We start from the raw sequence: 13,194 nt of genomic DNA, 5'->3' as shown, positions 1-13,194 counted from the left end.
TCACTAGAATAAGAGAAATGTGTAGAAATGTAGAAATGTAGAAATAGCGGATCGCATAATACGGAGAAAAAATATGGGAATCACCAAGACGTCGTCGTAAATATTCGTGTATACGAATGAGCTTGGTTCACTGTAAATATTCACTGTAACGCATAGAGTAGTATGGCCAGAAACATCAACCTAAAGTTTAACATGACTATCGTTCTACGAGAACATTGGATGGAAGATGAAAGGTGCAAGATGGACGAAGATCCTTATTTATTACTCATATTCGTTTGGTGCGCGCGAGATATTTACGAGAGAGTAGTACTAGTTTATATTTTCTTTGCCTTATCACGTCAGTATACAGTGTTTCGCAGTGCTTGCTCCGCAAACGTTAATTGAAACATTAATTAGAACATCGCGTAAAGTTTTTTTAGAGATTCTTTGACAAATTTTGACCTGATTTTTATCAACAAGAATTTGATCTTTTCATTTTATGAAGTAACGTATGTTTGTATGTGTGTGTGTGAAACATTCTAGACTAAGAACTTTTTAATAAATACAGTTAAATATAAAGATAATTATCATGAAATGTTGACACTTTATATCCAATGTCTAATAAAAAACAATAAACAAGTTTTATTGAGATATTATTATGTGACTTAAATCAGAACATATTGCCAAGTATTTTTGCTCGGCTACGCGTAATCCTGCTCCGACAGAAATAGAAAATTACGGCTAGAACGGATAGTAAAGAAAACACATGGAAGTTCTCGGTTGAAATCACAACGAAGCGTGGAAAAGCCCGCTGTTAAATCGCTTTCTGTGTTTACGGCGGAAAATCTACGGGTGGTTAAAAGGTCGGGGCCAAACAATCTTGTTGGTACTTAATAGGTGAAATTACATTTTCTTGTGCGGTCTACAAGATGTAACAACGGTCTTTCTTCCTCACTTTAATCCCCGAGGCGTGAGTGTCCTCTTCGTGTACGCGCACAACCTTGATCAAGAAGGTTAAGCTTCTTAAGCTTAAGAATTTCTAAGAATAACGAAACTTCCGGCCTCTGGAACGAAAATCGCCAGCAGGAAAGAAATTTCGTTCTTTAATTTCAACCTGGCGGCGTTATTATTATTTCTTGTGAACGAACTAGGAAATAAAAAAAATCACATTTATATTTATATATTACTACAAAGTACAGTAACTTTTTGTGCATGAATAATGCACAATATACAGCATGAAATATATGCATCTTTTTTTATATGATGCCTGAAAACTGAAATCACTGATAGCCTATTATACATCTATGTACGTATGTATTTTTTGTAAGAACTCATTGATCGAAAACATTTCTTGTTTTTAAGACTTAAAAAATATTAAATTGTAGCTTTTTCTCTACTCAGTTTACTTTAATAAATTTATATATTAATTTTTAATTAAATTTAGATGACTAAAATTAATTATATATATATATTAATAATTTTAAATCATATGCATTTATATTTTTTTTAACATTGAAAAGTAACTGTAATTGACAACCAATTCTTCATGTTAATTAAGCGCGTTGATAAAATGATATGTATACATGTATATGTATTAGACATGCTGACGCAACAGCTGCATCTAATTATCATTATTTATCCTTGCAGCTATTTATTACTTCTCGCGACAGCTATTTCTGTAGCTCCTTATTTTCTCAGTACGATAAATTTAAATAAAAATATTTTATTAGAGAAGAAAGATTCACGTAAGATAGATTTGTTAAATTTTTGCAATAATTCCACACGTGGCTATCTTAAATATTGTATAACAAATCTTTAAAAGCTCGATACATTAGTAGTGTTCGGAGATGTACACCGATTTAACAGTAACTACATGAGCGTGTGTATGTTGATGCAACATTAATGCATCACGTACACTTTAATCCATTATCCCGCTTTCCGTTACAACCTACTTGATCTTGCTCTTGTCCGTTATCTGGATCCTTAAGTGCGCTCCGGAAATCTTCCTTCGCTGATGGCTCTTCGATGTAGCTAATTTTCTGTGTAATTAACGTTTGAGTAATCATCTTTAGTACGTTGACAGCAAATTAAGAAACAGAGTTCTACATGATAAACATATAATATTTATGTAAGTATATATATATATATATATATATATATATATATATATATATATATATTCTAATTGTGCTTTTTAAAAAAAATTGAAATATGTATACAATTAATAGCCATTTGCATTAAATTTAAATAATGCTAATATATTATTGGTTTTAAAAGATTATCGATACAATAATAATCCCTTTCGAAACAAGTGTCTACAAACAGACAATAAATTTTCACCATATAAGATTTACGAGAAATCTGACATCTGAAATTTGAGATAGCGTGCAAGAAAGTTTACTCTGCAATTTCGCGCTTGCAAGTTTGCGAGTTTGAAATGTTAAGTCGTAAGATCCACCAAATTAATCATCTACCGTTTCTTCCGATAATATTAATTATTAGGCGAATTTACTGTAGCATCAACGCGAAAAACAACAGTAGCTACAACAAACATAAACTTTGTTGCATAATTTAGTTATGTACTTGATCCAAATCGTAGTGTTTTTTAAAAATAAGTTGACTGCACTCATATTTAAATAATTTATAATTATTACAAAAAAATATCTATAAAAAATATCTTCATGAAATAATCGATATCCTTATTATCGATATAAAATATATATAGATATAGAACAAAGGAACATATTTATTCTCAATTGTAAATTGATGTTTTACTGCATTTTAATTTCATCATTTCAATTTATGATATATAACAGCAAATAGAATTTCTTTTATTTTTCATCTTTGCAATAGTCTGCTATTTATTGTCGAAATCATCTTAAAATCAATACGTCTAGATCCATTTTTTATAACTTCAGATTCAAGTTTTGCAGTATAAGAGATATCAGTTAAAGACATGTTCTATATTATACATATAATCTAAGAATGTTTCAATATAGCTATTCTATATGAAATATCATTTCCCCACAATATAAATTTTTTATCTTTTGTTTCACAAACATTATCTAAAATCGTTGCACCAGTAGATACGATTTCTGTAAAATTCTCCGTCGTCAAAAACGTTGATCTTTGATTCCATTGCATATTACGGCTCTTTATCATAAATACTTAAAGAATAACGGGAAGAGGATGCTGTAGGTCGCAGGTGGCCGCGCTTTTGCAATGGCCGTTTCAGTGATGAACTAATACATAAATAAAATCGTTCTCCAGCCTCGTAAAGCAACAGATATAGCAAAGAGTTTTCTATTCGTGTAGAATTGTATCCATTTCAATCTAGACTAGACCATTCTCTCATACTCCAGAAAAATCGCCATTTGTTTTAATGTTCTCTTTCCGCAATTTTCCTTGCCTCTTCTGTCGGCTGAAATAATCTTAAATAAAATTTTCAAATATCCGGTTATGAAAAAATTGGCTAATTTAATTATAACTTTATTATATCTGTCAAAATAATGTGTGATAATAATATATCGTTTTTCCTTTCTATTTTTATAACATATAAGCCTGCCTAGTTATATTTTTTTTAATGTCTATTATTTAATTAGAAAGTAAATTTTATGTAAATCGTAAGATTCAACAATTTAAATCACTTTTTAGAAATTTACAAATTAAACAATATTTAACAACTTAGATAAGAAAAGATTTATATTTTTTTTTGTTTCATTAATTACAAAAAAATTTTTTAAAAAACAGCTCTCAAATGTTACACAATTGCATGAATGTTGATTGCATGTAGCTTTCAGATGTTAGATATGTATCTTCTATGCACCGATATACTACATTTGGGAGTATATTAAAGCAGAACGGCACGTGCTACAACTCGCCAAAGATAATGGACGTTACAGCGCGTTATACAATAGGACCCACAGTGCATGCAAATTTGGTACACCCAGTGTCATGGCGAGTAGATAAGCTAGCCATGGTAAGCGTGATATTACGGGACGTACAGGTTGCATTAAAAATAGTGCTTATTGGTAAAATTATACAGATGTAAAAATATCGTGGCAAAATTATACACATGCGTATAAGATTACCGCGTGATATCGAAATATTCCACAAAGGCGAGTTTTCTCATTCTCTATGAATTTTCTACCAACAACGCAATACTTTTATCTGCCATACACACTTCTTTTTTTTACCAAATAAAAGTTATGTAATAATGATCTTATGAAATAATGATTTTAGTTACAATGGTCGCTTTTAGGAGGATCAGCAAAAATACAGAATTTAATATTATTTCTTTTTATTCTCACATTTATTATTATTAAATATTTATTCATATTTGTTACAAGATAATTCAGTGTATTATCAGCTTTTTCCCCGAGATAATTGTACAAAATTTAATAACAAAAATTAATGCTGTAACTAACATTTTTTTTTACAAATAACAGAACATTAATTATTTAAATTAATTATAATGGATTTTTAAAATTTTTATTTATCGGGAATAAGATTTGCACAGTTCTATATATATATACATATATAGACTTGACAGATACATACATGCAAATAATCTTTTAATTTTTTAATTATATTAAAAAATATGTATCTCTAATTGTTGTTCTTTTTATATGTTAAATTTTTTATGTTAAATAAATTTTACATAGGAATTACATTATGATTTTAACATAAAATTATTATATTTAAAATTTGTTCACTGATGTGATAGTTGTTTACTATAGAATTTGTTATTGATATTGCAATGGCTACTTCGAACTTTAACTATTGAACAACTTTCTGCTAAATCCCTTGCATACTAAACCTGTTTGTGATGTCTGTTTATTTATTTACACAGCTTATTAGCTTTGTCTACGAGAGGAAACACATTGTCAATGAAAGACGGTTTATTGAACGGACGAACGGACAGTGAATTACTAGTCCGGAAAATTCATAGTTTTCAATATATATGTATATACCAATATATATATAAGCGTTGGTCATTATGTAAATAATTCTAGTCACGGTAGCGCCATAATTTTACGTACTCTCTGACATCGCGCGTTTCTCGTAAATTCGTACATAAACATTTACTGCATCCTCGAACGATTTTAACGGCCGTAAAATATGCGGTAGAGATGGAGAAGCTACTTCCGTCGGCTATAGGGAAATTGCCATCTAGCAACTGAAGAAAGCGATTACGATGAGTTACTGCTTGTATAAACCTGATTCTTCTTCCTGCTCGTATACGTAGGATATGAGAAAAACAAGATGATATCGCGCAAGAAGATGACCCACTCGGTATCTCTCAAGAGGCCAATTCAATCGTTCGTGATTGTTGGCCTACACCCCCAATCCCGACTAAAACTCCTTCCCCGATCACTATCCTTCGTTCATTCCTCTCGTAATCCTTCCCAATCCGTCCGCCTGCGATCAAACGATGATTGCATCTTGGGACTAGAACGCGGAATCAAGTCACGTTTCAAAATCCTCTATCAGTTTGTGGAAGCTTTTGAGAGACGGAACATGATTCAAAGACACTGAGTCCGTTTCGTGTCGGTAGATTACTTGGTATTTGTAACCAGTATTTGTAACCGATCTAATAGATGCTTGAAATTATACGAGTAATCGAACGTAAAATAAAACGTATCAAAAAATTCAAGCCAAAGAATATGATTGCAATTTAATTTGAAAAATAAATTTCTTTAGCATTTATAATTTAAGATTTTATCTTCTGTAATCTTTTTTATTTTTATTATAATAAAAAATTGTATAAAAAGAATTTAGTTAAACGCTTTTAATATCAATGGAATTTTATTCTAAGAGAAAAATAATGTATGCATTTTTCTTTTTTAGTCGAAATATGTTTTTCGATAGAATTTCATCGAGCGGCAACCGAAAATTCTGTTGTCGTTTCTGAGGCATAAAATTCCGAAAATGTATCAGCTCTCGTGATCCTGGGAATCCTTTCAGGATACTTAGGTCGCCTCTCTCGCAAGGCACGTACCACACTTTGCACTCTTCATCGAAACGAGCTAGGTATCAGGGTTTAAGCCGATTTCTGATTCTCCCTGCAAAAATCCGCCGGCTTGAATCAATCTTATCCGATTTCACGGGAAGCCCATCCTCTGAATTTCATTCGACTGTTTTCCATTTTTACCGCGGATCGTATATCGAGAATATTTCAGAGAAATTTTTCATTCTTTCATGTGTGTGACCTCGGGCAAGTATCTCTATCCTTTAGCCGATAAAAATAAATGAAATTTTTTCGTTATGTATTAGCTTTGCTATCGGTTATGATAAAATAATCGCACATTTATATAAAATAAATATTAAATTGCCATAATATTATATTTTATGACACTGAGATTGCACAATTACAAAAATTTTTACCAATAGTACAAATACCTTTAAAATATATTGGGTTAACATTAATTCATTTAATTATATAATAAATATAACAGAGTGATTAATATAATATAATATTTTTAACAGATTATTATGTGCTTCTTATTATGTAAATATTAACTTTTTTTTATTTTCTGCAATTTATTAAAGGTACTGTAAATAATTAGCTTATTATAATAGCTTATTATAACAGTTATTATAATAACAAGTATCAACGTATCTTTTAATAAAAGTCTTAAGATAAATCTTTTTATATTTCAGATACATTTAAACATAATAATATGAAAATTAATATAATAAAATATTCAAATATTCAAAATAATCCGAAAGAAATATGCGGTGAAGTTAACAGTGCAGTTCCAATATGTTACTACAAAGCACAAAAACGATATCGTAAGAAGTAATCATTGAAAAAAATACAAAAGCGTTTTTTGATAAAATGGAATTATGTAATTGTTTTGATATTTCGACACGCGCGAACATGCGGATTACCATTTAGCGTTTATACAGTCACTAAAATTTTTCTTTTTTTCATAATCGGTGCTTTTTTCACTGATATTTTAAAGTTAAAACATTAGTGAAAAAATGAATATTACACTTTATAAAATAAAACAAACTCATTTGTACAATATTAGCGCTCGTGAAAAGGTTCTAGAATGTAATTCTTGTTTCTGCGACTGTATAATTTATATACATTGGAAAGAAATTTTATGTATGAGGCAACTACATTAAACTTCTAAATAGAAATTTATTTTGTGTTTGTATTTGTATACTCTTTTATTTTCTCGATCGCAGCGAGATAATTCTGATCCAGTAATGGTATGGCTCTTAAAATATTAACGACAGTAAATAACAATTACAACCGATAAAAATGTAATAGCGGTTGACGATGTTAAAGAATGAAATATGAATTAAAAGAATCTTATAATTGAATATCATGTGTTTTTTTATTTTTAATATTATATAATATATTTTAATGTAATATATACTATTTTTCTATTTTTAATATTTTTAAGTAATAATTATGCAACGAATGTCTGCTACAAGCGTACAATAAATTTTCACAGTTTTCTGGAAAACATTTAATTACTTCGCCTTCTCAATCGCAATTAAGCTTTGATTGGTTATAATTAAGATAAACATATTTTGCCTCTAAACGTATAAGTAAGTAATTAATCATTAACGGCGAAGAGATCTCTTACAGTAATAAATCGTAATATACTGTTTGTTATTATATACTTATACTAATTAGTTATTATTACTTAATCACAAACACAAATTTTGCAGAAGTTTGTGCGTTTTAAACGTCGGTAGAAATTATAAAAAAATAAACTCAGAAATAAAAATCTATCAGTTATCAGCAATTATGAAAAGATCTTAATGTGTAATCACTTTCATCGATAATTGAACTTAATAAATACTTTGTGTGTTTTTCATGTTATGATCGTATATCGCGACTCGCATATTGAGACAAAGAGATCTGTAAAAATGTTTACTTTATCCGCATCGTTGTTCCCATTTGACGTCGACAGACATTTTTGCGCGCAGAATACTTTTGCCTTCCGTTTGAGAATGAACCCTAAAAAACAACGGCAAGGGAATTATGCATCTTTAATACCAACGGCTCCCCCGGGATCGACACTATAAAAGAGATCGTGTTGTGAATTTTGTACTCGACCATTCTCCCATCCTCTGGGGAGGAAACGGGACGATCCGATACAAATTGTGTTGAGTGTCACGTATCTCTCGACGTTGCTATTTCATTCGGGATTCAAAGACATTGCTCTGTCTTAGATACAATTGCAGCGCAAGATATTGAAGGATTGAGAAATTTCGTTACCTACGACTATAAACGCATACGGCTTCGTATGTAATGCAAGAAACAAAGATATCAAAATCCATGCAAAACGTAAAACTTTTCTTCAATAGACAAATAAAAAATATATAAAATAATCTCAAGTTTCTTGTATATTTCGTTTCCGAATATGTATATATTATATTTAAGTTATTTTTTTACAGTAAAAAACATCAGATACTTTTTAGCTTTAAATGATTAAAAATAAATTTTTAAAAATTAAATTGCAAAGCTTTTGATAAAAATTGATATGTTACTTTTTATTTTAAATTTTGTTATTTCACATAAATACATTTTAATAAAATCTAAAGAAATTAACTTCAAGAATTAAAATTGAAAAGAAATCAAATAGTTTAAAAATTCTATAATACTATAAGTAATAACTATGTAGAATTTTTAGAATATTAGAAACAATATTTAATAATAATTTTTAGAATATTTAGAAACAATTCAAAACAATATCTTAACTAGGTTATTATTTGCATATATGTGTAGCTTTAAATATAAAAATATTTTGTATCGTCAAGTTGTGTAATTTTAAATTTAAAACATGTGAATCAAGAATTCTGAATTATATTTATAACAATATTTTTTCTCGTCGTAAAATTTTATTTCGATCCTTGTTGCAGTTATCTCTCGGTGCTTCTTTTTCTTTCACACAATGACCTAATACTGCAGTGAACAATTACGCTTCCGTTAACCTCGCCCTTTTCATTAGTAAAGGTTTGCAGCGAAGTGACCGGCTAATTGATGCTATTATCCGCATCATTGTTACGCTCTTCAGTCCACCTGTTCAATTTGTATTTCATTGTTGACAAAGCTATTCAGTTTATCAAACTAAAACTATGAAAATTTAATCTCTTTTTAAACGACGAATAATGACAAATATTATACTAATTTGAAATAGAGAGTGTAAAAAATTTTATAGGTATATGTATACACGTACAATAAAACAATATATCTGAAATCTTATAAGGATACTTCAATTGTTAAATATTTCTGTGTGAATTTTAATATATAAAAAAACTTCACATTCTTTTGTATTTCTCTAAAATTTTAGCTCTTTGTTATTTCTATATATGTAATTCTGAATTAAACTTTAGATTTCTATAATCTTTATGTATTTTTATAATTTTATGTTTTTTTTTAGTTTCAGAGTGTTTTTTATAAAGATATAATCAAGATTCATAAATATTCTTTTTAATTTGATATTTTTTTCGTAATATTGTGCATATTAAACTGAGCATTTATTTGCATTCTTCGATATTGCCATGATTAGATCTCTTTTTATTCTGCTCTTTTAATATAATAATAATGAATACTGTTGGTGCAAATTATTTTACTGATCAAAAGTTGTGAAAACGTACTACCTTTTCAATCAGTATAACACGATAACGTGACATATACGCATTGCTATTTGCTCATCTGTCGAGTGCAGTGCCGTTCTTTGAATGCGTACGACAGTGCGTGCATCTGCACGTCACATCGAAGCACGTTGCGAACATTTCACGATCGAGTCGTTAACTCGCTGTTACGCCATGTTGTTTCAACTGACATACGGATGAAACAGCTTTTTTGTTACTACGTTTTGTTATATGCGCTTAAACGAAACGTGCATTGAAGAGGGATGTAAACCGCGTCAGTTTTCAAATTTTTTTTAAAACTGAAATTGGCACGGGATGTGTGTTTATAGCATACTATAGTGATAGCAACGTTCCATATACCGGATATATCTCAACGTTTCGATTCAGTAACGAGATTAAAACGCGTTAAAAGTATTCGTCAGTATTAAAGTATTAGTCAGAGAAAATAGTACACTACCTCGACTTTGAACAAAACGTTTACCAAATTGTTTGGCGAATATAGAAAAATATTGTACATATATACATATAGGTAATTTCTCTGTTTTTTACAAAAACTGTCTGTGTAAAAGCTTCCAGTTTATTTATTAACATGTTATCATGTATAATATTTAGGATTCTGTTTGTCTTTTTAAATTATTTTTTTTAACTGACTGATTCACATTATATAACAAACCTGAAAAAATACCTATGATTAATCGAACAAGTTTCTATTAAAAAATACATCAATTTTGATATCAATGCATTCTTAATTAAAATTGATCTCAAATTCGTGTGACTAGCAGAATAGTTACATCTTATTTCTTCTGTGTCTAACACTAGAATTTAATATATTAATACCGACTACCTGAACTGTAACAATAATACCTTTTTGCTAATATTATTTTAATTTGATCATCTGAAAAATTTAGAATTAGGGAAGTATACGTATATATATAGGCGAGCTAAAATATTGCCTAAAAAAAGAAAATTTTTACCGAGTCATATTTCCAAAAAATTATAAATTTCAATTAAAAAAATATATAATATATTTATAAATTATAAATATCTTCTCTCAGTAAGTTTTAATAGATATATGCATATTCTATATATTAAGCTTCTATACATATAGATATATATCTAGTATTGCTTGCAAATGTAGAAATAAATAAACGAATAAAATCAATTAATATACTACTACTAATAATAAACTACAAAATTTAAGTAAAAATTAACAAACTGCAAAAAGCATTGCAAATATATTATCGTACATTATACGTGTGACATATGGTTAATGCACATGTCAACGATATAAAAATATATTTATACATAGAAAAATACAAGCAGAGAATATTGAAACATAAAAAATAAAGTCATATACATACACATATGCTTGCATATGATAAAATTCGAAACTCTGAAAGAATCTTCCCGGAGAAATTAATTGTCCCTAAGTGAAAGAATGATGCTTTTCTCATTTTCTCGTTAAAACACTCATGTCTCGCCGAAGGCGCATATATTCCTGAATTTGTCAAATTCAAGTTTCTTTAATATGTATGGTGTGATCAAGTTCGCTTTATCATATTATCATAATACATGTTTCTGCATTATTTTAATTTAATAAATTTATATTTTTATATTTTTCATGTCATAACTCGAATAATATCGAGCATTTATTGATTCTAATTTAAATAATTAATATTCTCATTATTTATTGATAAATAGTTACAATATTAAAGAATCTTTTTCTCGCATAGAAATGAGAAATTAAATATATTACGTGATCAAATTTCGCATCTCTATATGTAATTGAAATTTTTACGACTGCGTTCAAGTTGTAAATGTTTTGGCGTTGATAAAAATGTTACAAGTGTGATCGGTTAATTAAGACGAAAAAATCCTTGCTCCTTTTATTTTGATTAAGCTTTCAAATACATGTGTATATAGCGCCAAATCTAACACAAACCATATCACGCGGTAATATTTTGTATCATGATTTTTGAAAGAAAATATCGCGATAAATATGATTATAAATATGATTAATTTATAATTTTGCTGTAATTAATTCTCTTTTAACACATATAATGATAAAGCATCGCTAAGAAATCTTTAAGCGTTAGCAAAAATATATTTACGAATAGGTAGGTAGACAATTTCCGCCGCGTAGCGGCGTGAATTGGATGAATCGGCGTGATCATAAATTTCTTAACCGCCCACCAATTCGCGTCTAGCGTCCGCGATCGCCCCGCGTCGTTTACGTCGATTTTGGTCGATTTTGGGCAAATATCGCGTATAAGATCACGTTAGAAGTGGCTTCGACCCGTAAGCTCGAAACAAACTTTATCTATACGCATTTATCGCAATCGGTGGCGGTTAGCGAGCTTCGAGATCGTTCTATTCCGCTTCGTCGTTTCGTCGTCATGTTCCGATACTGCCATGACTCGCGTGTATTTCGACGCTATTTGCTCGATCGACGATCATCCCGAGCATTTTATAGCGTTACGAGAAGTACCGGGGATTGACGGGCGACCTGTAAATCTCGAAGGAAATCTCAAAAATCGCGAATTCATCAAAGACAGCGTCTCTGATAAGGCAGGGGCGTGGGACATAAGGGAGGGATGACGTCATTGCTTGAGATGTTTATGTAACAGTCGGTGCTCGAGCGTCACATTTCGTCATGATTTTGAGATTCTGACGCTATCGAAAAAACGTGACACGTTTAACGAACTGGAAGTGAATCAATTTCTGACGGGTTACTTAATTTGCTTGATCGCGATAATACATGAGTTTTTTTTATATTCGTAAATGGGCGATCGCGTTAGATCGGCATCGGTCGAAAGAGTATATTTTTTAACGCGTTTCGTGCTATTCACGAGTGTGACCGAGTCTGATCGGAAGTGTCGAAAGTATTTACGGATGATTTTCCTATTTTTTTGTACTGTCCATTCGTTCGCAGTACATCATGTCGCATTGAAGTGTGTAAATAATCATCGCAAGCATAAAATAGTGGACAAAAAATAGTAGTCGGATATAGAATAAAACAGAAAATGAACAGTAGTGCCGTATCGAATCTGGTGAGAGTCTTTATTATACAGTATGTTACAAATAATGCGTGACTATTATTTTTACGAAAATAATTTTTTTGTATTGTTTGTTTAGAGTGCCTCATCGGAGTACGATAAATAATCATCGCGAACATAAAATAGTTAACAGCAATCGGATACAGATTAAAGCAGATGTTAGGAAACAAACGCAGTAGCAACAGTACAGTGGCGGTGCATCAAGAATCCGTGAGTTTTTTTAATCACAGTTACAAATTATTCGGAAAATAATGACTGGTTATTATTTTTATAAAAATAATAAGAAACTATTATATTACGTTTGTGTATATTATAATTGAAATATAAAAAAAATTTTTAAGATATTAAAAAAGTAAAACTATAAAATTATGTAATTAAAATGATAGAATTGAAATTATTTTACTAATAATTAAAATAATAAATAAATAAAATAATTTTAAAGTATGAATTAAAGTAAATAAAGTAATTTTAAATGAATATAAAATTAATAAATTAATAATTTAAAAATTAATAAATTAATAATTAAATAAAATTTGAA

General features: G+C 29.5%; 1 long non-coding RNA gene across 1 annotated transcript in view; it reads left to right on the top strand.

Annotated features, from left to right (window-relative positions):
- LOC140664014 (uncharacterized) overlaps positions 1–12,821 on the top strand; it is a 71,892-nt gene extending 59,071 nt beyond the window's left edge. The window contains exon 3 of the long non-coding RNA XR_012046372.1: positions 12,736–12,821. This is a non-coding gene — a long non-coding RNA (uncharacterized lncRNA). The remainder of the gene's footprint in view (positions 1–12,735) is intronic.
- Positions 12,822–13,194: the final 373 nt, after the last annotated feature.

This window comes from Anoplolepis gracilipes, chromosome 3, assembly GCF_047496725.1.
Source record: "Anoplolepis gracilipes chromosome 3, ASM4749672v1, whole genome shotgun sequence".
Taxonomy (NCBI): Eukaryota; Metazoa; Arthropoda; class Insecta; order Hymenoptera; family Formicidae; genus Anoplolepis; species Anoplolepis gracilipes.
The sequence above is the reverse complement of the archived record's forward strand: the minus strand, read 5'-3'. Positions and strand labels throughout refer to the sequence as shown.